Source organism: Uloborus diversus, chromosome 3, assembly GCF_026930045.1.
Source record: "Uloborus diversus isolate 005 chromosome 3, Udiv.v.3.1, whole genome shotgun sequence".
In the NCBI taxonomy this organism is placed as follows: Eukaryota; Metazoa; Arthropoda; class Arachnida; order Araneae; family Uloboridae; genus Uloborus; species Uloborus diversus.
In genome coordinates, this window is record NC_072733.1 from 25012985 (window position 1) to 25039964 (window position 26980).

The following is a 26980-nucleotide window of genomic DNA, read 5'->3' on the forward strand; positions in this document are numbered from 1 at the left end:
GAGAACTAACAACATGAACCTGCAGTCGTAGGTGTAACATTCGCAGAGGTCCTTCCCCGGAAAATTTTCGAAACTGTCGTTCTATAATTGCAGTTTGCACGATCTCTTGCGATCGGGGGAGGAGAGGTTTAGGGACTTTTATGAACAGTTCAAGTACGGAGACTCTATCTTTTAAAGGTTTTGAAACGTCAAAAAAGTCCTAAAAATGAATTTTTTGACGATTTAACGATAGGGGAGGGGGAGGAGGATCGGTGATGCTCTCTTATTTTTGAAAATTAAAATGAAATGTCCTAAATAAGCTCAGTTGTAAACTATCTTTGCTGAAGTTAAGAGAAGAAAAGTGGTTCGTTCGATTTCTCCCCGTAAAATTTTTGAATATGAGGTTATAAACGCAATCATGGCCATCTTTGTAGACGTTAGGAAAAAGAGGTTTGGATTCGGAGCCTCTACCCTGAACTTTTTTAGGAATTGAAGTTTAACAAACGAAATTTTAGACGAGTTTTAATGATGTGGGGGAGAGAGGATTGCGGGTATTCCCAAGGAAATGTTCCGAAATTTTAAGTCCAAAAAAAAAAAAAGGTTGGGAGACCCTCATCTGGATTTTTTCTGAAATTAAAGCCCTAAAAACAAAATATTATACGATCTTTAATTATGTAAAGGGGGTCAGTAGGCACTCCCCTGGATTTTTTTTTCGAAAGTAAAATTATTAAAAACCCATTTTTAGGCGCTTTTTTATTTTGATGAAGTTAGGAGACGAGATGGGATTGGGGCTCTTCTCACAACACTTCCAAAGTTAAGTCCTAAAAACGCAACTACAGGTCATCTTTCAGGATAAGAGTTGAGGTTTAGAGAAACTCTCACACAAATTATTCGAAACTATAGCAGTACCCGCACTGTGATGCTCGCGCTAAGAAGCTAAAGGAAGTCCGTTGAACAAAGAGAATCCACGCCCCCGCCCCCTTCTGATGTGAAATGACCATTTTTCTTCAATTAAAATGCGTACACACCTTTTCAAAATACCTTTAAGGTCTCTTTGGAATTTAAAACTATTCGCCGAAACGTATAAAAATATTAACAGTAGCTTTAAAACTCAAAATAATCCTTCAACTACATATTTTGTCGCTTAACGCGCCAAGCAACCACGCTACCATAACTCTGCCCTTTAGCGAGTGAAGCGGTCCCCCCCTGCAATTTCAAGTGTTTCGCCACATAAACAATGCTATAATTAAAAGGTTATAAAGAACAATCACAATTGAATAATCCGACAAATCAAATTATTTAATTAGATAAGTAACTATATTCAACTATAGGAACAAAAACAAATGTTGAAGAAATAAGGAAAACAAAACCCAATAAAGGAAATGCTACAAAATCAAATTGCGTACCTGAACATCGAAAAAAAAAACGCATTCAAAAATATGTTCGGTGATCGCAACAGCGTAGCACGGGCATGGTTCTTCGCAGCGATCGACATTGTCGCCCAGCGCTCTCTCGAACAGTTAACTTACCCCGCCATCTATTAGGAATTCATAGAACTAAACAATTATTTAAACATTTAATTTGTAATTACGAACATTTCGGTCAATCTGATTTTAAAAAATAGCCTATAGACTTATTCAATAAATGGACTATTCAACACAAAATGAATTTTTCAACTCGAACCAGTAATTCCTGAGATTAGTTCGTTCAAGCAAACAAACTCTTCAGCTTTATAATATTAGTATAGATATAAATTTTCCCGTTTTCATAACATTTTCTATTGCTGCTGCACTCCTCTTAGTCATAGCGTGATGTTGTACAGCCTATAGCCTTCCTCAATGATTAGACTAAAAACAAATTTTTAATTCGAACCAGTAGTTCCTGAAATTAGTGCGTTCAAACAAACAAACTCTTCAGCTTTATAATATTAGTATAGATATAAATTTTCCCGTTTTCATAACATTTTCTATTGCTGCTGCACTCCTCTTAGTCATAGCGTGATGTTGTATAGCCTATAGCCTTCCTCAATGATTAGACTAAAAACAAATTTTTAATTCGAACCAGTAGTTCCTGAAATTAGTGCGTTCAAACAAACAAACTCTTCAGCTTTACATTATTAGTCAACAATTACGAAGAAAAATAAGACAATGACACGTATATATTATTATTTATAAATTTATTTATTTATTTATTTATTTTGCAAATCATTTCTAGCATCGTTTAGGATTTTCTCTGGAAAGTTCCCTCGTGATTTCCCTCATGGCTGACTCGAACCTACGCCTATTAGATCATGATGGCCGCATCTTCAGCTCGAGTCACCGTGACTACGCGTATTCTGCGTTCCAAGCGTTTTATATTATAATATAAATTTTCCTGTTTTCATAACATTTTTTATTGATGTTCCACTCCTATTAGTCATAGCGTGATGTTATATAGCCTATAGCCTTCCTCAATGAATGGACTATTCAACATAAAAAGAATTTTTCAATTCGAACCAGTAGTTCCTGAGATTAGCGCGTTCAAACAAACAAACTCTACTGCTTTATATTATTAGTATAGATTGAAGTTCCAAAAACAAAATTTAGGATGTTGGGGGATCAGGAACTTTGGCATGAGAGGGAAAGGGAGGGGGTGTTGCTGCATCCCCTTAGTTCTACACCTGGATTCGTCATCGCGCTCAAGTATTGATGCTACTCTAAAATGATGCCATTTTTCCCTTGTGTTTTTTAATTTTTAAACTAGGCAATGATACACTTTTAAATCTAAGGATAATATCGCGATCCCATTAAAAATGCTTTGCGACCCTTTTAGGGCTCGCAACCCACAGTTTGGGAACCCCTGATCTAGATCGACCATCATTTTGGTTCTTCTTAAACCACGTGGTGCATTGTGCCTTGGGACAGTCAAACCTTTTGTACCTTAGGACACGTTCCAAGGTACAACATATGCATGGTTCTTAATAATTAAGATATGTTTAGGAACATGGAACAATGTTCTAATCTTATGCAGTCTTTTAAACACATTTAATGATAGATATAATAATTTATAAGTCATTATTCATAATGCATAATTAATTATTCATGATTTAATTCACTATCATGAAAAAATTGTTTTTGTTTTCTGGTGCTAAATTGGTTAAAATATATGGCTGTTTCATGAATCTTAAAGACTTCCCCATAGTACAACAACATGTGTCCCAAGGTACCTTGGGACAGCTTGGAACTTTTACTTAAATGGCTGGAAATATTTTATATTCAAACTGTCTGAATTAAAAATAATATATTGCATAGAAGTATGTTGGGGTATTTTAATGTGACGTTTAGATTTTAAATTTGATTCAAATAATTGACTTTAAAAATTAAAATATGAAAAGTGTCCCAAGGTACAACTCTCTCCCTTATATTACATTTTTACACAAATATTTGCACTTTATTCCCAGAAGTTTAAGCTTTGGCTTTTAATTGTGAATTGTGAAAAATTTAAAAGCAACCATTATGCTGCCGTGGGCACGTAAAGTAGTCGCGATTTAAAATTTTAATAATTGAGTGATTCTGCAGATTTCCTGCAGGTATCTTAAAATTGACCCTTTCCGTTTGAATTATGAAATTTTCAACCAATTTTTTTTTTTTTTTTTTTTTGGTGGGTAGTGTACTATGGTAAAGAGTATCTTATTGGCAAAATTTCAAGTTTGTAGGTCAAAAATTAAAAGCATTATGATAGATCTAATGTACCGGATATACATTATTGAAGTAAATATTTTAAATAAAAAACGATGAAACATCAAACTCAAACAAACTCTATTGCAAAAAGTTCTCCAAACAGTAATAAAACATAGTATAAACATTTGAAATGATCAATAAAAGATTATATATTTTTTAAAATCAGGAAAAAAACCTCGCCTTTGCGGCGAGAATACATGGTTGGGAAAATGAGCAAGTCTCAATCTCTATTTGTAGGTGTTTTCAATACCAAAACAAAACATTCTTGCACAGATAATAATAAGCAGAATGTACAGAGTCATATACTAAAAATAAATAAATAAATAAATAAATAAATAATAATAATAATAATAAAAGGTGATGTCATCAATTTTTAAACGATTAGCAGCTGTTTAGAATTCACGTCCGGTACACCGGACACCAGGGTATGAAGGGGTTAAATAAGTATTTTTGCAAAAACCTGAAAAATCTCTGCAGATTTATGTTAAGGCATCACATGATTATTTTCCAAAACGAAAATGTCGAATCTCGAACCGGGCAAGCGTCGAAAACCGTGTTGAAGCCAGAAATTTCGATCTACTTCGAATTAATAAGATCTGCAGAAAATGTTCCGATTCCCGCAAAATTTGAAGATACCTGCAAAATTGCTCAATTACAGAAATTTCATAAAGCGAAACCCCTATGATTGGACCACTTTTGCTTAGAAAACCCTATACCATCGTATTTGCAATATTTTTATCAACATTTTTATGCATAACTTATAAGGAAACTCGTTGAGGGTACATCAAGTGAACCCAAGTTGGATCTTAGACCAACAGCGAGCCATCGGATTGCAAGTGATCCTGAACCTAAACAATCTAGGTTGTTTGTCAGAGGCGGCCCCTTTTACGGCCGGAGCAGGAAAAGAGGGTTGCTAAAGAGCTGAGCGGAAGTCTATCAATTATTCATAGTTGGTGATGTGTAATAAAAGGCGTGAAATCCGCAGGCTTCTACGCTACAGTCGGATTCAATTAGAAACCGAGAGCTCTGTGGGCCTCCCACTCGATAGATGGCGCTTTCTCATGCTGCACCCCCATTATGGGGGAGGTGACCGCAGGGACATTAGCCCCCATCCTCCCCTCAAGTTTTTATATTCCCTCTAAACGACGAGATATCAGGACGAAAACTCCGGTTTTATATGTTTGCGTTAGGGACCCCGGCCACAGAAAGCTCGCAACTTTTTGACATGTTCGCTTGTTGCTGAGTCAAGAGCTGTTGAATGAAATAGGAAACATTCCTCCCCTACTTGCAGCTGATAGAGTTTTTGTTTTAACTGGGGAGATACACCCCCGTACGATTTCTATAGAAGAGGAAAAACATTCTTGTTTTCATTGGCTCGAAGCAAGATGGGAACAGAAACGTTTGTGACACTAACACTTTTCAAACGTTTCAGTGAGAAAGCATTAGGAAAAAGGAGGGATATTGTTTTTGTCTACCCTTTTTTCAGTGATTAACTCGATTCAGGAGTGTAAGCTGGTAGAAAGAATCTTACTGATAAAAATTAGCTTGACGATGCGTGAGTCATTTGTAGCAGGGTAAATGGTTTCCGAATATACCTTAAACCAAACTGAAAGGTACAGTTGAATCTTCTATTTGAATCGATCATTCAACGAGGCAGGAGAACTTACTTTATACCTGTATACCTTAAACCAAACCGAAAGGTACAGTTGAGTCTTCTATTTAAACCGATTATTCAACAGGGCAGGAACTCGACATCTTTACAATAAGTAAAATTCAAACGCTAAATAAGGACGTAGATCATGCTTAAATATTTTCATATAGGGCAAATACTTGAACATGGTACTATTGGCCTTCGTAAAAATAAAGAAACCTATGTGATGAATTTGATTTGTTAGTAACGTTGACAAAGAAATGGTTCCTCGTGCTCTTTAAAGTCAAAGAAAGTTATAACATTTTTTAACATTATCAGCTTATTTCAATTATTATAAGAGGCGTAATCGCAGTTAGCATAAGTTTATCCAAAACATTGAAATCCAATTCCATACGTTATGATTTATGCACCATCAGTTCAGAGGATATTCCCGGCATGGACATCTTATTTCAGGAATAGAATGCCTTTACGAATAGTTAAAATAGGTATAATTAAATATCTTCGAATAATATTCAGAAGTTTATACTGGACAATTGATTTTGATTGTTTAAATTGTTATTAAAGATGAAGTACAATTATTCCTCATGAAAAATATATTGTCTCAATTTTGTTAAATTGGTGATATTATAAAAATAAGTAAATAAATAAATAAATAAAATTAAAAAAAATAATAAAATTAGGTAGGATACCTGATTTTTTAAATTTTAAAATCGTAAAGAAAGAGTAAAAAATACTAACCAACATAGTTTCAGTTTTGATAGCTTATTTTCGCTAAATACAAACTCTTAAACATTCTAAGATTCAGTTTTTCTATTACTTACATAGTTTTTCAAAAGGAAATATTTTTTGCTTTTGTCCATTAAAACGAAATACAGCAACATAGTTAAAGTACTTCGGTGCCACTAACAGTTTTTTCGGTAGAAAACGCAATCGAAATAAACGTACTATATATTGAAAAACCAAAGTGCATGCAAGTGTTTCAAAAAGCCTCATAAACACTTTCGCTAAAGCTTAGAAATAGATCCTGGTAATATAACTTAATATTGTATGTGTATATATATATATATATATATATATATATATATATATATATATATATATATATATATATATATATATATATATATATATATACAGGATGTCTCAGTTGAATGTTTCAGAACTCCAAAGAGGGGTAGGATGCATGCTGATAACTCGAAACCCTTTCGCATTGCAAGGTCGGAAATGCTTTCATGACCCGAGAAATTTTAGATGTGCTAGAATATTCTGTACTGTTTACGCTGTTTCAAGCACCGAAGATATGAGGTGTGCACTTTAGCAGGTTGAAAAAACTTCAAACACTTACTTCGATCCATGTACCTTTTGCTTTTTTGCAAGCATTTTAAGATTTTTCACTTACGGTATCTTTCCTTTATGGTGCTTCTATACATCACCGCTTCGGGAAAGCATTTTAGACCTCGCATTGCTATATAATTTCAAGTCTTCAGGATGCACCCCAACCCCTCTTAGAAGTTCTGGAACACTTAACTGAAACACTGTATTTTTATTGCAGTAAGTAATTTTAACTACTGTGATCACGTAGGGAACTCTAAGACAATATTTTTATAAGCCTTAATTTACTAAATGTTTAAAAGCTTTCTAAGCAATATTATAAATCGCAATGAAAATTCTTACAGTGACTATCTAAATATTATGATCCGCAAAATAGCAATCATAACGTTATACACCATTAAGGTATTATTGAAATCTTTTTTGTAAAGAATCTTTAAGTATTTTTATCTGAATGAATGGGTGTATGTTGTCCCAATGTATCTTGACAAAAGAAGACATCCTCTTAAAGACACTGTCGAAAAACACTTTGAGGAGGATCTCCATAAAAAAATGCCTCCGTAAAAACTTTAATTTACCTGTATCCAGAAAGGAGAGTCTAATAAAATAGCCTAAATCCAGGAAAAAATTAGAAGATCCGGGAAAGCGGAATTATATTTTAATGCATTATTCTTCGAGAGCCTTCAGTGCTGCAGCCTCGTCCTAAAGTAGATAAGAAGAAAACCCTGCACCGATTTGCTTCTTTCTCCGAGTGTTAGATGGAGAAAAATTTGCCTTACCTAGTCGAGAAGATTCCCCTTTCGGCTTTTGGCATCTTGGGAATCAAAACCCTCTCTTTACCATCTCTTTTTCAAGCAACTTTTTCTTGACGGTTTACAGACTTAGGATTGCCTCAAGTCTCTTTACAGCTCAAACGGGCAGCTGCTGAAATAGGAAGGCACGAATAAAAACACGTTATGATACTTCTTTGGTTTTCTTTTTTTTTCCTTCTCTCTCTTGCCTTCTTTTCTTTTCTTGTTTGCTGTTTCCTTTTTTTCCTCTCTCTCTCTTTCCCTATTTCACTCTCTCCAGTGTCGGTTGCTTTTCTGGTGGTTTGAAAGAGCATCAAAAACAATGTCTCCCGCGACTGATGCAACGTAATCCTCTGCACGTTGAAATAGAACTACGTTCGCAAAACGGAAGACTTTTGCATATTTTGGAGCCTCTCTTCCTTAGTCTCTTTGGATTACAAGGCCCTGGGGATTCGCTTGCCACGCTTCGAACGGAAGAGAAAAAGGAGGGGGAGGGGTGATGCCTCCCTGATCACCAGCAACGGCAAAACAAAACAACAAGTGGGATTTCATTTTCTCTTCGCCGAGTGGCTTGGGTCTCGACATTAGGACTTTTGCATAAGAAGAAAAACATTCCCTACAAAGAATGAGAGAGCCTTTCTTGGAGTGTCTTTGGCCAAGTGTAATCTTCTTCGCTGGAATCGAAGACGGGAAAAGGAAAACAGGAGGTCTCGAAATTCGATCAAAATTCCCTTCAGATTCAAGTCGAAAACATTGCCGTTCTGTCCATTGTCCTCTTTGCTAAGTATATGCAGAACTTAGCGAATCATAAAATGGGCTACCAGCTTAAAGCACTTTCGTCGTAGAACAGAATTCCTATGCCAAGGCTTTTCTTTTGCAGGCATTTGAAATCTATGTACGCACGTCTACAAAAAAAAAAAGATATATATATTACCTATTTTGACATACGTAGTTGTATCTTCATGTCCTTTGCTTCTAACATCCGAATATAGTACAATGTGCCTTTAATTTATGTGAGGTCCTTTCTTGGAAACAAAAATTTTGAAACATTTCAGAAGGTGCTGAATATTTACATACAACATTCAAAGACAAAAAATAATTTGGAGGATGAATGAGAAAGTTACTCTATGTAACTTTTTTCTGAAACTTTATACACCGGATGAACATTTCATGTATTAATTTTCATCGTCAACCGTTCATTACAATTGATGAAAAATGTGTTGCTTTCAACTCTTAGATGAGTGTGCAGTTTTCATTGCAAATCTCATGTTCGTTGAACTACTCTCTTTGAAGGTTTTTTATTTTATTTTCCTTTCCTGCTTTACAAACGTGAGAAAATTTAAAGCCAGAGTTTTGATACTAACATGATTCGAACAAATTTTTGAATGACGAAAATTTGATCGTTTGCAGTTTCATAAAAAGCTGGAAAACTTAACAATTTGGAATAGATTAATTTAACATTCCTAAAAATGTTCGATAATGTATTCAGATATTTGACACGATATCAAAATATTATGACTTAAACTCAGGTTGGAAATTATGTGTGGGAATTCATACAGCAGTTTTATAAATATATTATATTAAGCTATTAAAATTTTCCAATAATAATAATAATAATAATAATATAATAACAGTTTAAAATCAAACATGTATTATAATATTTTTCTCGTAATTGCTCGTAAGTTTAAATGACAATTGTGAGTTTTAATTTAAAATTCTTATGCAATTGAGAGGATAGTAGATATTTTATATTATTATCATTTTTTTTTCATTCTAATCGCTTATAATATGCCAAAAAAAAATCTTTTTGAAAAACTTTTCGAAACTTTAAAAAAAAAAAAAACTCCACTAAAGAAAAATATTTAACTTTATTTTTCGGATACTTGATTCTTACTTGATTATTTATAAAAAACTAATCTTTGGTAGAATATTATAGAATATGTTTTCATGAGAACTGAACCACTGTTCACTTCTCAGAAAGTTCATAAGATATACTACGTGAATAAAGCATTGAACAACATTTAGCTTAGTCTGTAGTAATTTTTAACCTCCAGACGAAACTGCCCACAACTAGGATAACATATTAAAGTATAATACAAAAATACGTTCTAAACTATTATCTGAATTCCCATTTTGTTAGAAAAGTAGATAGAAAATATGTATTTTAAAGCATTTTTAATCATAACTTTATTCATCAAAACTTTAATTATTTGATGACACTTTTATTCACTTATCCAGTGATAATATTTTCATCTAATATTTATTCACAACTTGATTGATTCATACAAAAGTAAATATTCAATTTTTATCTGTTTAGAGCTTGATTCATTCGTCCAAAAAACACAATTTTAATAACAGCATTTTTTATTCATCTAAAAATAACTCAATTATAACTTAATTATTTTATAAATTAATCCAAAAAGGAATTTTAAATTGCTATTTAATTTTAAAAAATTCATCAAAAATGCTTTTTTAATTACTTAACCATAATATTTTTTAATTAAAAAATATTATTTTTTATTATTGTTTAGTGGCAATAATGAGGCATTCATTCAAAAATAAATTTTAAGAGAAGCTGAATATCTCATGGAAATAATATACCACTATTACTACTATAGATTTAAAATAATGACAAATTTCAAAAAAGTACTGTATTAAACGCATAAGTTTAAATTGTATACAGTCATTCAAGGTAACTTTGAGCTAGACCGAATAACTTTGCGCCACTTCATATTTTTTATATTTATAGTATATTTTAAAATCCTAAATAGCAGGAATCTTTATTTTTTGACCTCGCCAGCAAGAATGCATCACTGGGACTTCTAGTTTTTTTCCCCTAAGTTATTTGACTTAATAAATAATAAAGTAAAAAATATGAAGTGGCGCAAGTTATTTGGTCTGACTCGAAGATAACTTGAATGTCTGTTCTTTCAAAAAATAAATTAACTAAAATAAAATAAAACTAATTAAATAAATTAAATAAATGGATAAATAAAATAAACAAATAAATACAACAAATAAATAAAGTAAACTTGCAAAAAAAAGTAAAAAATGTTGAGATCTAATATGAAGTCTCTTTTTAGTTTGGTTGGCATTTTCTCTAGAAGTTTAAAGAAAATACGGAAAAAGACGAAAATAGCAAAATATATAAAAGTATTCTTCCAAGGAAAAAAAGTCACAGAAGACAATCACATGCAACAATAAAATAAAAACAAATAAGCCAACTAAAAATCTTCGATGGAAACCATTGTTTGATTTTCAAAAAGAGAAAATTCAAAGGAAGGTGAATTTCCACGAACTAAAATTTCTTTCAAACACTGTTTTTGAATTTCCGCGCATGACACATTTTTTGAAAAAGGGGAAAAAAGTTTTACCTAACCACTTGGGAAATATGTTTGCGAAAATACATACGTTAGCAGAAACAGAATAAATGTGGCGGTCGTAAAAACGTTTATATGGGAATGAAAGAAACCGAGAAAAAAGCTCCTTAGGAGAGAAGAAGACTCTTTCTGCTCATTTAACGTGTGTTATTGAATGAATTGGTATTTAATTTTTGGGCGTAATTCAGTTTTGTGGTTTATTTAAAGATAAAATAGCGAAAATGTCAATGGCTACAGTTCTGGTTTTGTGAGACAAAAATATGTTTATGTTCTACTTGTTTGTAAATGTTTTGCAACTTTTCGCATTGGATGAAGTGAAAAGTTGCTGAAATATAAGTTATAGCAGTTGTGATAATGGTAATTTTTGTTCCAACTTCCTCTGGAATTTTTTTTTTTTTTTTTTGTTGTTCACACTTCTTCTGAACATTGTTTTCGTTGTTTAGGCTTCTTCTGGACTCTATCTTTCATTTTCTTTTCTTTTTTTAAAAATTTCTTTATGAGCATTGTTTTCCGTCACATTTTCCTACTTCAGAAAGCGTCTGCAGTTGTTAGAAAACACTTCATCGCAGTTAGAGTAATTGCTGTTCAAACTTCCTCTGGAATATTGTTTTTGTTGTTAAACTTCCGCTGAACTTTGTTCCTGTAGTTCAAGCTTCTTCTGGACTTTGTCTCGGAATTTTTTTATGAGCATTGTCTTCCCTAAAATTTTTATATTCCAGAAAGCGTCTGCAGTTGCTAAAATATACTTCATAGCAGTTATGGCAATTATTGTTCCGACTTCTTCAGTTGCTAAAGTATACTTTAGAACAGTTACCGCAATTGTTGCTTTCGCTGGATATAGTTTTATAACTTTTCTTTCATGAGCATGTCTTCCCCTCACATTTTCATATTGTAGAAAGCATCAGCAGTAACTTCACGGAGATCAAGAGTTACGGAATTTCAACAATGTTAATTGGAAATTAAAAACAATAGGTCACAGGTTTTGGAATATTTATAAAGTCTCGAATCCCATATCTTACGTATTTTTCCTTTTACTCGTCTCTGGTTAAGTTCGCAGGTTTTGTATGTTTGAGGGGGTGACGCTAAAAAAAAGTTCAATCACAAGCCTATCGATTTTCAGTAAAAGCAAATAACTTTCTCCAATATGCAGCACGAATAAGCAATAAATGAGTTTTTTGACGGATTTTAATGAAAGTGATAAGTATTTTCAAAATGTCTCCTAAAATATTCGAAACTATATAGTTATTTAACTTAAAACGTTGGAATATGTTGCTTTTGATCGACAAGTTAGGATCAAATCATATTTTATTCGGCTTACAATATGGATTCAACTTTTTATGCGTAGTAAAACTACTACTATAACTAACAATTAACTATAATAATAGACTAAAATCAAAAACCAACAGCTTCTTCTTGCACTCAGGAGGATATAACACTCATCTCAAAAATGCAATTAATGACTACAGAAATAGCCTCAAAAAGGATCGTAGGAGATGAAAAGCAGCCCTGTGATTGGTCATAGCTTGGAATAGTTTCTTTTTTTTCCCCCCTGACAACTTAAATAAAAAATCAATTATTTTTGCGCAAAATTGTTATTTTCCCTGTCTGATTTTATCTGGATTTTTTTTTTTTTTTCTGTACAAATTAGCATTTTATACTGGAGTTTCTAACTGGTTCTGAATAAGTTTTAGTTCACTTGATTTTCTCTGATTAAACTCTTTTGTCAGCTCCTCGTTTATTAACAATACCCATATTATCAAATAGAGTTATTCATATTGTCTTTCGTTATTCGTAATCAAGACAAAGATGTATAGAATAAAGCTATTTATAATACTATAGCTTTTTCTCCAAACGTTAAAATTGAAAATTGTAGATAATAAGCGTATAAATTCAACCGAAAAAGCTCCTACAGAAAATGTTTCTGAATTAAACGCAATATTTACTCTATTTATACAATTGGCAATGTAATTAAAATGTATTGCTACAGGATAATTTTTTATACAAATACGCTGAATGCTTAGTTAAAACTATAAATAGAGAAATTAAAGAAGAAGAAACAAAGAACATTTTTACAGCAATTTTGTTCTAGTAGTTTTATATTTCAAGCCTAAAAAATGTAAATATATTACATAGAAAGAAACTTCGAAAATAAATGGAAGCCCTAAAGTTAAGGGCTAAACTTTGAGGGGGGGCTGGACGGCTGAATCCAAAAGACCTATAGAATCAGGACCTATATCTACAAATCCTACCCTAGGCAATCGTATAAAACAGTGGCTTTCAACTTTTACACTACTGAGGATCACTTAGTACCCTTCCAAATCCGAAGCAGATCACATAAGATATAAGTGATATTTTCTACAGCAATTGCATTAGGTGAAATGAGATGAATCTAAAAGTTTTCTTCGATAAATTTAATTACAACAATAAAAAAGATATGATTAATTTTCACTAGCTGTTCACTAGCCACATGAAAATTCCTCGCGGACCACAGGATGAGAATCACTGATATAAAGCACTAACTTGATTCAATATTTCATACATGATAATAAAAGTGCGCGTGGATCTATCACGCGTTGCAACGTCGAGGGCCTCTTCGTGAGATGCATCTGTGTTCCTCACGCATCCCTGAGGCCATTTCACACGCTTCTCGAGTGCCAGGATAGAGTGACAATGACGTCACGATTGCTGACACGTGCCTTTTTGAGCATTCAGTGTTCCGACGCGTTGGGATGGAAACTGGCTTGTCGGGATCAACAATGACATGCGTGAACGAAGGCTCGGATTACGGGACCTTTTCCGGAGATGTGGAGAGTTTAGGATAAGCCGCGCACCAAGAAGACCGCAGTAAATGGTATTTTCAATATTTTATAGAGAGAGAGAGAGAGAGAGAGAGAGAGAGAGAGAGAGAGAGAGAGAGAGAGAGAGGTGGTTTGTTGCCCTACGGAGAAGGAAATATTACTTTTGCAAGAAAACAAATATCATTCGATAACTCTTTGAAGCAATCAAGCAATCATCTATCATAGCTGGTTGAGATGGGGTGTGCTTATTGCTTCATGGAGGAAGATTGTAGTTTGATGAAATCGTTTATTATACTAACTGGTTTCTTTATAGGTGCTTAAAATTAGTGATTTTTACAATAAATAAATGATACAAAATAAAAACATTCATTACATTTATAAGTTTTTTTATAAATAGAATCCAAAAGAATTTACCTTGAACAAAAACTCTTTTGTTTTTGTTCGAGCTAAAATTTTTTGGTTCATCGGTTTTTTTATAGGTGTTAGGTGCCCTTCTCAATTAATAATGTTCCCACGTAATGATAATTTCTATTTTCTAGTAATATGTAAGGAAACACTTCATCCATATTTGTAATGCCTTTCAATTGTTAAATTTATTTATTTATTTCGTTTTAACACAAACTGCTGAATGGCAACACCTCATTGTTGAAATGTAAAAGACGCACGAGATGGTGTTCGATAGATTTTTAATAAAAATTGTGTGACGACTTCTTGAGGTGTAACAACGTTATGTGTGATGTTAATAAAGTTTGATTGATTTTTATAATATAATGGAGTCAAATTTATATAAGAAATTAAAGAGTTGGTTTATACCTTCCCGACACCCTCAGGTGCTTTAAATTAATGATTTTTACAATAAATAAATAAATAAATAATACAAAATAAAAACATTCGTTACATTCGAACATTTTTTTAAATATAGAAATCAAAAGATTTTAACTTAAGCGAAAAAATTCCAATTAATATGAAAAAAAAAAGTACATAAAAAGAGGTGCCGAAGCTGAGATCGTTCCCATGCAAATTAAGCCCTGCTGCCTTCAATATTTTAACACGCACGTTCTGAAAAATCAGAATTCTCCTCAATAAGATGAGCGTATGGCATAAACTGGAGGGCAATGGATCATTTCAAGAAAATTCTGCTAAGAAAAAACCGATTATGTGAGGGAGAACGAAGAATAATCGTCTTGCTGCAAAAAAAAAAAAAAAAAAAGCGAGAGATATTTCAGACAGAAACATATTTTGGGAAAAAACACATATCACGAGAATGTCAGAAAATCATTAATTATTAAGTAATTAGTAAATGTATAAATTATAATACATAAATTATTGGATTATATATGAGGCAGTGAGAAGCAAATGGATGTAAGTGGCAAAATAAAATATTTGGAGATAACAAGTACACATGGTAGGTGAACCTCTCCTCTTTCTTGGGGAAAGAGAGGGTACTAGTATCTCTGGTAGTTGCTGCTATACAGCATGATTTAGAATAAAATTTCAAAGAAAGCCTACCTAGGATGTTATCTTTAAACGCGTTTTACTCAAAACTGGAAAATGTCTACTTACATCCCTTTGCTTCTCACTGCCTCATATAATGTATAAATTATTCGAAAAATAAATTAGATTATATAAAATATATAAATTAATAGATAATTCATATTTTTACGAAGAATAATTTAGAATTGTTTCCCTTCAAAATAAGCTATCCAAATTACCTATTGGTACGAAAACTTGTAACATTTTAAATTTATAGACGGCAATACACTATAACAATTATGTATTAGATAGTTAAAAGATTTTTTTTTTTTTGAACTTTAACCCATAAAAGAAACAAAAGTTATCAACAAGTATTAATAATACGAAAATAATTTAAAATAGTTAAGCGTTATGCTTTCACGAAATTCACTAGTTTTAATCCAAATACACAAATTATTTTCTTTTGATTTTTTAAATCCTTAAATAGCATCTTTTCTCAAGAAAAGTAGCACAGCGAACCTTTGAAAAAAGGAAAAACGATTACACTTGATTACTTTGCACCATGTGTATACAAAAAATCAATCCCGCGACGCGCGTTCTTACATCGATTAAAGTCCTCCTTCAAATTTATTAAAATAACATTTAATAAGAAGACGCATTGACGATAAAACGCATATATACGTTTTGAAAATTTTGATTAGAATCCCTTATTTTTTACAACCAAAAATAAATTCTTTATCTTATCTTAGATGAAAGATCAAATTTAATTACATTTCGAAAGCTAAAACTGAACATATGTAGGGAAAAAGAGTGTTTCAAGTTTCGTCATTGTACGCAACAAAGTTTCGTTCAAGCTCGGGTATTGTAACGAAAAAGTATAATGTTTTGAAAGTAAGTGGATAAAAATCAAAGTAAGTTTTCAATTAGTTTGGCTTTGGAAAAAGTATTCATTTCCGTGAACGTGTAGAAACTAATAACCTAATTATGACTACAGATTTGATATCAAATAGCAGCAATATTCTTTTTTATTATTATTTATTTTATTTATTTTTAGCTTTTTTGAGAAAACAAAATATGAAGAGCAACTCCAAGCGCCAAAGTAAATAATAGAAGTAAAATCAGGTTGAATAATTGCTTCAATTGACATCCCGATATTAATACAGCGATGGATTAGAATAGTTACAGAAGAATGAAATATCTAGGATTTTTTAATGTAATGTAAAGTAAAAGATTCACGCAAAATGTTTTTGTAATGTTTTGGTTAATTTAAGTTAGTGGTAAAGGTTAGAAGAGGAGGAGAAAAAAGGAAGGTGAAACTGAAAATGACTTTTTATGTAAGATCAACATTTATCCAAGTTTTTCGTATTGCATACAAAACGTTTTTTTTTTTTTTTTTCCATTTGCTTATACCGTTTAGACGAATGTTGTATAAATGCATTTCAATAGTACTCTATTTTTCTTCTTCTCTTACTATAACACAATATTTTTATTATTTATTTTTTTTTTTTCTTGCTGAAGTAGAAATCCCTCGACTCAACTTCAAAATATTTCCACACCATAAGGAGTAACTGCGAATCAAACTCGACCGTCATCCCACAGTCAGTAAGTAATCCAGTCTGGCTGCAAAATTTTAGGGGGGACAAAAACCTAAGAAAAAAGGGGAATGTCAAAGCGTGGGAGTCGAATTCAATCAAAGTAAAAGGGTCCCGCAGATTAAGGGAGGTGTGAGGCGAAGGTGTCAGGTCACCTTTCTGATCCTCCCACCTCATTAGAATCCCCATTTCCAAACAGCTTCCATTTCCGATACTTCGACAATAGAGACCGTTGAAATTTGATTTGGGGCACGAGCCCTCCGTCGGCACTATTAGCGTAATGAAGGGGATTCCAGCCGCTGTAGAATTATCCCCCCCCCCCCGTGTATCTATTTTGGGACGGGAAACAAGAATCAGAGAGCATGCTTTTTACACGCTGCGCTTATTATCATAATAAAGCATGCCAGCGCAACAATGATGGAAAATGTTTTTTTACGCGCATGACGTTAAAAGTGCTGATATATTTTCTATGATTACAAAGATGGATGCCATAATGTGTTTTTGAGACACAATAGGGAATATCAAAATATGTCATCTAATACATACACAATGGCTGCCTCTCAGTGAATTTACGTGTTATAGGGATCAGTTGCTTAGTGTACTTACTGGATACAGAAATCAGCAACTTAGTGTAGTGGTAAACTATTTGGAAAAGATTGACCCAGTTTCTCTTAAATTGGTTTCATGTTTTCAACCGGGTTTGTGAAATATATAATTTACTCAATAAGCGAAGCTTTCAATGAGATTCTAAACTATTTGTTTAAATCATTTAGAAAAAGCAGTCATAAAAGCAAGGATAAAATGTAGTTCACCTTCTTTGTCATTTTTTAAAGTCAAATTTCTCTCTAAGTTTAAAATTGATGAAATGTAAATGTAGTCATAAATAATATTATCAGGAAAATTTTAAAATCAAGTGCAGTTTTTCAATGCGTAGGGAAACATAAAACTAAATCACAACAAAAATAAAAAATACACTCAAACCTGTTTTTGTGATGTGGATAGAAACCGAATAAAAAATAGCATTACAAAAAATCGTTCGTTTTATAAATAATTTCGTCCGTTTTGTAAATAATTTCGTCAATTGAGTCCGTATTTGATTGAAATTTTCGTATACCGCAAAAAAAAAAAAAAAAAAAAAAAAAGACCGCACAAAAACAGATTTCAGTGTACATCGTTACGTAAAAAGTACGTTTGTCGGTCTTTAAGTTACGTAAAACTAACAGAAAAGCATGGGGTCTTTATTCCCTGCTTACGCAATAAGTTTTCACATTCAAAAATTAGAAGCGCAAGGCAAAACTTGTTTCAAGAAAGATTTTACTTGCAAAGATGACAAGATTTTTTACGTAATGGGCAGATCATAAGGTCAGAAGTTTCAAAAGTACGCAGGAAGGGCATAGAATATTTCAATTCTAGTTAGTTTACACTTGTTCAACATTCGCCTAAACTGATAAAATATTAACATGGGAACCACACGAATAGTATAATAATGAAAAATAATCAAATAAGAAGCAACTGAAAGAACATATTGAAGCATATTTTTTTGCCACAGAAATTATTTGCCCTCGTCCCTCCACTATCGAAATATAAGGTCCTAAATATGAGTGACATTTTCAGAAAAATTGCTAAATTTAGCGAGAAAGGAAATGTTTTGAAAACGGTGATCAGTATGCCGATACTTAATGAGCTCCAGTCATAATTAGCGAATACGGATGAACTAGCATCGATACTGGAAACCTCTAGTTACGAACCCAACGTCTTACCCATCACGACCTCTTACTTCAAAAATTGGAACTTAATTATTAAATCAATCAAAAGTAATAAAGTATTGATGCTTATTATTATTATTTTTTAAATCTCTGTCAGAGATATTTTCTTCGAAATTAATATATTAAGGTTTTAGAAAAAAAATGGCAACAAACCCCACATAGTGTTGCAATTTCCTACCAAACATGAAATGATAAAATAAAACCGGAGTTTCTTAACTCTTGCCCAACAGTTTATTCAAGTGAGTTTAAGTCACATGAGTGGAAATATCCATCTCCGAATCTGAAACTGTTATTGGACTTGGTGATATTGATGCATAACGCCAGGAGCTAAAATATACGAACGCCTTTCAAATACATATTACTTGTTAGAAATTAGCGTTGCGGAAAAACAAAGAAAATCGCAGAATGCGAAAGCTTCTCCGAATAAAATGCCGGCGGGTATAAATCTTCATTTTCAAACGCCTGACGCGATCATTTTTTAATTTGAAAGTTTCCCCATAATAAATAAAAGTGGGGAGTGTGAGAAAGGGGGTTATTATCCGCCGTTTTAACACCCTGGGGTGTTCTTATTGAAAGAGCAATACTCGTTTCTCGCGAATTGCCTTTTTAACATTCCTCAGTTCCAATTGTTTTAAAAGAAAAAGAATTGGAATGGATAAGCTCTTTTATTTTTAGAAACTGAAAGGTAAAAAAAAATGCCACTCGATTTTCGCTACTCAAATGGGATTGTAAAAAATTCTTCTTTTTCGACAGTGGACGATGTAGGGGTGGAGAAAGAACATAATTTCGGAGATAAGCACAGATTTAACTGAGGAGATAACGAAATTCTGTAGCATTAAGTTCACGTTACTCTTGGTGCTAAAATCGCTTCAAACAATTTGTAATCTTTTAACTAATCGTCGTCGAACAATCATTGAGATGAACATTTCTTGTCTTTGAAGCTAAAATGAAAAGACAGGGCAGAAAATGGTTGAACTGTCCTAAAGAATGTGTCGGGAGCTCTTATTAGTCATTTCTAGAGAAATTTTATTTTAGCGTTTTTGAAAATTGAAGGAAATGATTTTTGAAAAGGAACTGTTTCCTCTAATTTTCCCTCTTACATTTGATATTTTTCCATACTTCTGCATACTTCAAGGGTTTCAAACAGGCTTGTAAAGTCGGAGGGAAAGTGCCCGACTCCGGCTCCGACTCTGGGAGTTTTGGAGCCATCGACTCTGACTTGAACCCTTTATCCCAAAACCAGTCCGACTCAGACCCTGATTCAGCAGTCTTGGCAGAAATGTGGATACGCAAGGAAAATTACCGACTTCGACTCTTCTAATTTTAAACCCTTCGAGTCTTAACGCCGACTCTTTTACTTCAAAATCAGTCCGACCTTACGGCTCCGACTCCGCAGCCCTGAGTTTTTAGAGGGAGTGTAGGGGGGGGGGGGGTTAGCAGAGGAAATTTCAATGTTTTATTAACTCGCGGAAGTTCTAAACATCTTGAATAAAAATAAAAACGTAGCCTAATTTCAGGTTTACAGGGTATGACAAAAGGATTTGGACATCTTCAAAATTTTATTTAAAAATAAATCTACAACAAAAACGTTTGTAGATATGGATAGAAGAACTAAAAAGTTTTTACTGCCAGATTTGGGACATGGATAGCGATGTACGAGAGATAACAGGTAGAAACACAATCATCTAGTTTTAGTATTCGCAAATGGTATCAAAAATTTACGACAATGAGAAACATCTATTTTTAAAAAGGTTATGGTAATAGGTTGTCCTAGCATAAATATGTGGAAGTGTGAAACATTTTCCCAAAAAAAAAAAAAAAAAAATCAGCTCAAAGAGCATCTATCCCAAAAAAATTGAATTTGGTAAAACCCATTACTGCATGATAAAGCACACGAGAACTTACGCTTCTTTTTTGAAAGACATGACTTTTAATAAATAAATCGTTATGGGCCGTGCCCTGCTATGTCCAAAATCGCAGAGTAAAAAAAAAAAAAAAAAGTTGTTCTAGGGATGCGAACAGGTGTGGCAGTGCGATCTACTGATGCACTAATAGTACGCTTCCCCAGCTTCGTTCGTTCGTTCGTTCATTTTATCGGTAAACATTTTTTAGCGGTAAACATTTAGCGGAACATTGCATTGGAAGTACATTTGATCCAGTTCATTCGTTCGTTCACCACTTTTATTAGTCTACACAAGCAAACATATTCTTAGTTCAGTTTTTCATTTTTACTTTATGAGAAAGTATTCATCATCATTTGCTATTATACACATTTAATTAAATTTTATTAAATATTTTCATAGAAATGTATATCATTGCCTTAATAAGAAAAGTGCCTGAATCCCCTTTAATTCGTATTGAAATTTTAGCACTATTGCAGCAAAAAAATCTTAGATTAACGTAATAAAGGAAATGAAAAAGTCAGTCAAAAATAATTTATTTTTTCGTACATTTTTATTTTTCGCTTAAGCGTTTGTTTTTTCAAACCTATCATAAAGCTAAATGCAGGCAGACAGATTACATGCAGTTTTTTTCGGCGAACGAAGTCGCACAAAACAACAAGCACAATGCATGTGCAAAGAAAATGAATGATCCTCTGTTGAACGGATCATTAAAAAGAACGATATTGACTCTCGTTCTGCCCCATGTCTGGGAATTTTTTTAATTGTGGATCTATTTTTCAAATAAAAATTTCAAGTTGTAAGGAATCCTTTGTAATAAATTTTTTGTAAGCCACTATGCCCACATTTGAGAAGTAAATTATCCATGATAAAACTAGCAGGAGTTGCGAAACTTCAACTTATGGATAGAATCATATTTATTTTTAGAGAAAAACATTTTGTTGAACATGAGCTATCGTGAGAACTGTTAAGTTTTATTTCTGAGAAAAGTAATTCAGACATTTTTTGCATTGAGACATTGAGAAGTTGAACACCTCATTCACCCAGCTGTAAATTTTAAAAAGGTTGCCTCAATCCAGGAACATTAAAAATATGAATAGCAAAAAACGAGTTTAAGGCTTCGCCTTCGCAGGGCTGCATTTTAAGATGATGAAAATAATGTAAGAAACAGAAACCTATAGACCAACTTTAACTATTCAACAAGTGCAAACCATTGTTAATCCTTTTAATGCTTAAGAAATACACTATGCATTTTAAACTCTCATTTGATAACAGTTAACGTAAAATTATTTATAAGTATTTTTTTTCTTCCAACCATTTACTTAAAAAAACTTGTCCAATAAATTAATGACTTAACTTGATACATTTTTAAACATCTTCTCCATATTAGTACACTTGAACATGTAGTTTCTAAGTCTTTTATTTCTTGAGGCTTTCGATTTACTTTTCGAATCCACTAATATGAATTTCCAACTGAATTCTAGTTTTGCTTATTTAAGAAGCCTTTTTGAGAAAAGTAGCTACAACCCTTAGTGCAAATCGTATCTTTAGCACTCTGTACCTCAAGCGAAGAGATAAACGTTTTGAAATCTTGATTCCATGTTTTCGATATTCGAATAAAGTTTCTAGTTCCAACCGTAATCGACGAATTTCAAGGAATTTGGTCGAAGATGTGAAGGTCTGTACGACTACCAAGCATGATGCCTCCCCAAACGAGAACACCGCGACCTCCAAACCTGTCCCTTTCAATGATGTACGAGGGATGATTGCGACTTCCCCGCTCTCTCCAGATGAGTATGCGATGAGAATCGCTACTCAGACTGAATCTGCTCTCATCTGTAAAGATTACTCGTCCCCATTCATTGTCTCTCCAATTCCGGTGTTTCCGGCACCACAGAGAACGCCTTCTCCGATGGGCAGGCGTTAGAGGTACACGCCGTATAGGGCGTCGTGCAAACAGACCACCACCGTGCAGTCTTCTAACCGCGGTAAAACGTGATATCGATCGTCCAGTCGCCTGTGTTGTGTGTCTAGCGATTTCTCCCGCTGTCTGCCGCCTGTTTCTTCCGGCCTGTAAGACAATATACCGGTCATCTGCGGGTGTGGTTCCTCGTGGACGACCACTACTGAACCCCCGGATAGCTGTTCCTGTAGTTTGAAATTGTCTCCAAAGTCGTGAAACGATGCTGTGAGCAATTCCGAACTCTGCAGCCACACTTGTCACACTGCGGCTTTCCTCCAACTTCCCAATGATTCGACCTCGGGTAAAAGCATCCAGATGTCGTCTAACAGATTGATTATTCGCCATTTCTTGCTGAGGCAGCAACTCGGTGTGATTTTAACTGCTATACGGCGTGCAATCTCTTTGCCAGAAATACTGATCTTACACCGACAACATGCTTTATACTACTCAGACACTCCCACATTACGTCTGCCTGCATATCTGCGCATGTGCTACCGTACATCACCTTACTTAATCTCCTAATTGGTCTTTCTGTCCGCTCTGCATCTTCGTTCAGCTGATATGATAATTTTTCGACTTCGTCCTTAATTTTTGCACACCAGTGTACAATACATGTCAAGTGCATATACGAGTATATACGCGTATAAACGATCATCATATGCGTGTATGCAGTTGTATCTCGAGTATATATGTGCATACCTGAGTATATACGTGTATAGCAGACGCAAATACGCAGATATAAGTGTACATACATACATATACGGGTATACACGTGTTAATTCGTGGATAAATCAAGTGCGTGTTTGTATTTGTCTACTCACGTATACAGGGTGTTCCATTTTAACCTGCAAGACCTGCAATGTTCGCAACAGTTAGTCCTAGATGCATACTTACAATTGCAAATTTTTTTAAAATCAGATGCAGAGTTAAGACACTGAAAGGTTGAAGTGTAAATAAAAATAAGTTAAAAAATACAAAATTTAACTTTGTATACAGGACCCAGGTCCCCTAACTTACATTTAGGGAAACAAACTCCATTGAAAAATAATTCCAACACAAAAACATTGAAATTAGTACGACCAATTTTAACCGAGATATGAAACGCAGCGTTTTGTTTCTTACACCTCTTTTCACTTGCCGTCAGTAACACCTTTTGCACCTCCCCACACACCACAAATACTACATGCACACAAAGACAGAAACTGCTGGATGCAAAACAGGTCACAAATTTGTTGCACAAAGATGATTTTACCAAACATTTAATTTAAGAAATATTTAGAGCTGTTGTTAAAAGTTACGGCATGTAGTAGCTCTAATACACGCATCGTAACAAAGGTGCACCGGCTGATGAAAGTTTATCAAAAGTCTCGTTATTGCAACAGAGAGTGCTTTGTGATTGCGACGTATGTATTACAGATGCAGGCCGTAAATTTCATAAGACCTAAAATGTTGTGTAAAATTGCCTTTGTCTAAACAATTTGAGACTGTTATGCATCCATCAGTTTCTGGCTTTGCGTGTATGTAGTACGTCAACATTGTGTTTGTGACCATATTTTCTTTATGTGATTAACAAAGCGATGTTTCGACTAGTACAGTGTGGGGTACCTTTGCTTTCAGTGATGCTAAAGAGAAAGTTCATTCAAGAAATTAATATTTAGTAGCGCCCAACAAAGAAGGCGATACTTAAGCCTTGCGATTCCCTTCCGAAGATTTTCAGGTTGCGATGTGAGGAATTCGCATTAGCTCTAAAATTCGTTACTCGAGAAAAGCTCGATATTTGCCATTTCGCGTTAGTCGAATCACATTATAGCGCGAGTTCACTGTAGTTTAAAATTGCACATTGATGTAAAGTAAGCATTCTTAGTTATGTTTCATTATTCGGATATTTATTAATATTTGATTATAAAGAGATTAGTGCCGTTTAGAACATTTTTCCTATTTCTTTCTTTTTTTCTTTTTCACTGTTTGAATGTTGATATATCAACAAAATAAAAGTCAATTATTAAATATTGTAATTTTTTGAGGTCATTCGGTGAAATTGAAAAATGCTTTTATTTCATTTTATCAATAGCGTAAGAAAGGAGTTGGTGTTCAATAGGGAAGTATCAACCTATCAAATATTCCAATTTTAACTATTGCACAATGTTGACAGGCTTACAAAACACAAAAATTCACCATGACCGGATTTTTAAAACAAACGATTGATTTTTTATGAATTTTTTAAAGAGCGGATGCGCAAAAAAGAGGTGTGGCCTAAAACGTCAGCAGCTGACGTCATTTCCCTGTTCCGATCAGAGCTCCATTTCCATGCCGTGTTGCGCCTACCAAGAGGTGAATAGCACTGTCTTTTTCAGCCTTTTTAAAGACTTTAACCAGCATTTTTTCCATCATGGAGCTAGGATTCACGAAAGGTCAATCCAATAACCTTCCTCAAGTAAAGTCATTCATGGTGTTTGACTTTTTTCGAAAGGACGAGGGATTTAATGTCCTAGAAGTACGGGGAGTGAAACAACAAAGTTTCACCATTGTTATTCTTTAAAATTGTACGTACATATCCGTCTATGTTTGCAGTTCATATTATTCGCATTAGTTTCCCTTATCAAGATTGATCATTTCCATTTGTGTGTCGATGGTTTTTTTTATCTGAATATATAAATTACAATGTAAGAGCGCTATTCCAGTTCTTACTTGGCGGCTTTTAATGAGGCGCGCATTTTGTAACAACCCTACTGCAAGTGATTCCAGTACTAAGTTTTAGAGCAGTTTTTGCATGAAAATTTTTCGCTTTGTTGGCAATAAAAGTTGATCTGCTTTTTTTTTGTGGAAAATTGTTTTAAATCCATCAATACATGTTAATTATCCTTGAGTTTTTGTGCAACTTAGCAAAAAAAAGGAAAAATATATTTTTTTGCTCTTTTGATAAAAATAATAAATTTGAAAATGGTGTTCATTTCATAAAATAAGTACCTTTTTGCATGTGAGAAAGGTCTTGTATATATAGAAACGTTTCTGGTGATAAACTGAAAATTTATTTTTAAATTATCAATTTGTAATAGTTAAAATTTGAAGATAGTTTGAATGTTAAAAAGAAAGTATTAATAGTTTTTGCATTGTTATTAAAATGGTAATAGTAATGCATCTATTACTTTCTATTTAAGTTTATTGTGCAGGGTTTAAATTCCTTTGTTTACTTGCATTTTTTTAAAAATATCTCATATGCTTATTAAACATTTATTTATGAACAGTTGTGAACATATATTTCAAACTGTATTTCTCACTTGACATAGTTTTTAATTAAAATGCAGTGCAAATTTTCATTTTCAAATTTTAATTAATAAACACACTTGAAAACACTTCTTTCGAAGATCCTGCTGGGACGGAACAATAACAAATCGCTTGTGAGGAGTTTTTTTAGATGTAGATACGCATCCAGGAACGAAGCAATACTTGTAATTGATTCTACTAGCCATGACAAAGAAAATCAAATTAAAAACAATCGCAGAATGCATTAAACCCTACAGACAGCAAAGGATTTTCACTAGCCTTTTATGCGCGCTGCTGTTAGAAGGCTCTTGTTTTCCCGCGCCTTCCCCCAAAGATCGCCAAGCACTTCTTTGCCCTAGCCAACAACGCCGCCTCGCAGCGCGGCAGTGACGTCAGTCAAAGGACTTACAAGCAAATGACGTCGCTCGCGCGTGAACTTTAAAAAATTATTTAAAAAAAAAGTATTAGTCGTATCGTAAAAATTTTTTCGCAGATGATGTTCATGTATGTTACTCTATCATACAAAAATAAAATTAGAAAATCGAATACTTCCCTATTCCGGACCCCTAGCTTCAAGCTCAAAATCAATTAACTTGTTCCTACAAAATATAAGTTCCTATAAAATTTACTCCTATTATGAAAATTAAAGTTTTTCGCTTTTGTTTATAATATGTTTTTCACCATCTGGTTCAATTTTATGCAGGGGAAAGTGGGGTAAAACCGGGACCCTAAGGTTTGCAGGCTTCCAGAAATCACAGTTTATAGTATAAATGAACAAAATTTTGCAAAAGTATGCATTACTTATCTATTAATGCAACCACAGTTTCAAAACCATAAGTGAGTTTTTTTTTTTAATTTTTATTAATACTTTTGTACAAAAAGTCATTTTACCCGGTTTTACCCCAAAAGTGGGGTAAAACCGGGTAGACATGTTATTGTTATGGGAAAATAAAAATTTTCAAAGTTTCCATAAAATTCAAGTTTTATTTAGTGACATATGTTAGCTATTGTCATAACATAACTGAATAAGTATAAAAAGAGTCATATTCATGAGTTGTCAGTCAGTTTAATTGCCTTTACCTTTAATTTTTTGCTGCAATATTAGGCTTATTGAAAAACTCGCCAGTAAAATAGTTGTCTTCCTCTTCGGCCCGAGTAACTTTCATGGGCCCAACGACGACATTAGATGCATTGGATCCATCCCTCACCACCCTTGGAGTCCGAGTCAAGTTCAATGCAGTAAATGCAGGCAGCATTGTCATCCTCTTCACTGGACTCATCCCTCATTTGCTCCTTCGGTTTTTCCTTTTTTGGACGCTTATTTTCTGTCTGTTCCTTTTTGGCATCTTTGTAATGTTGCCTTTTCTTTGATTC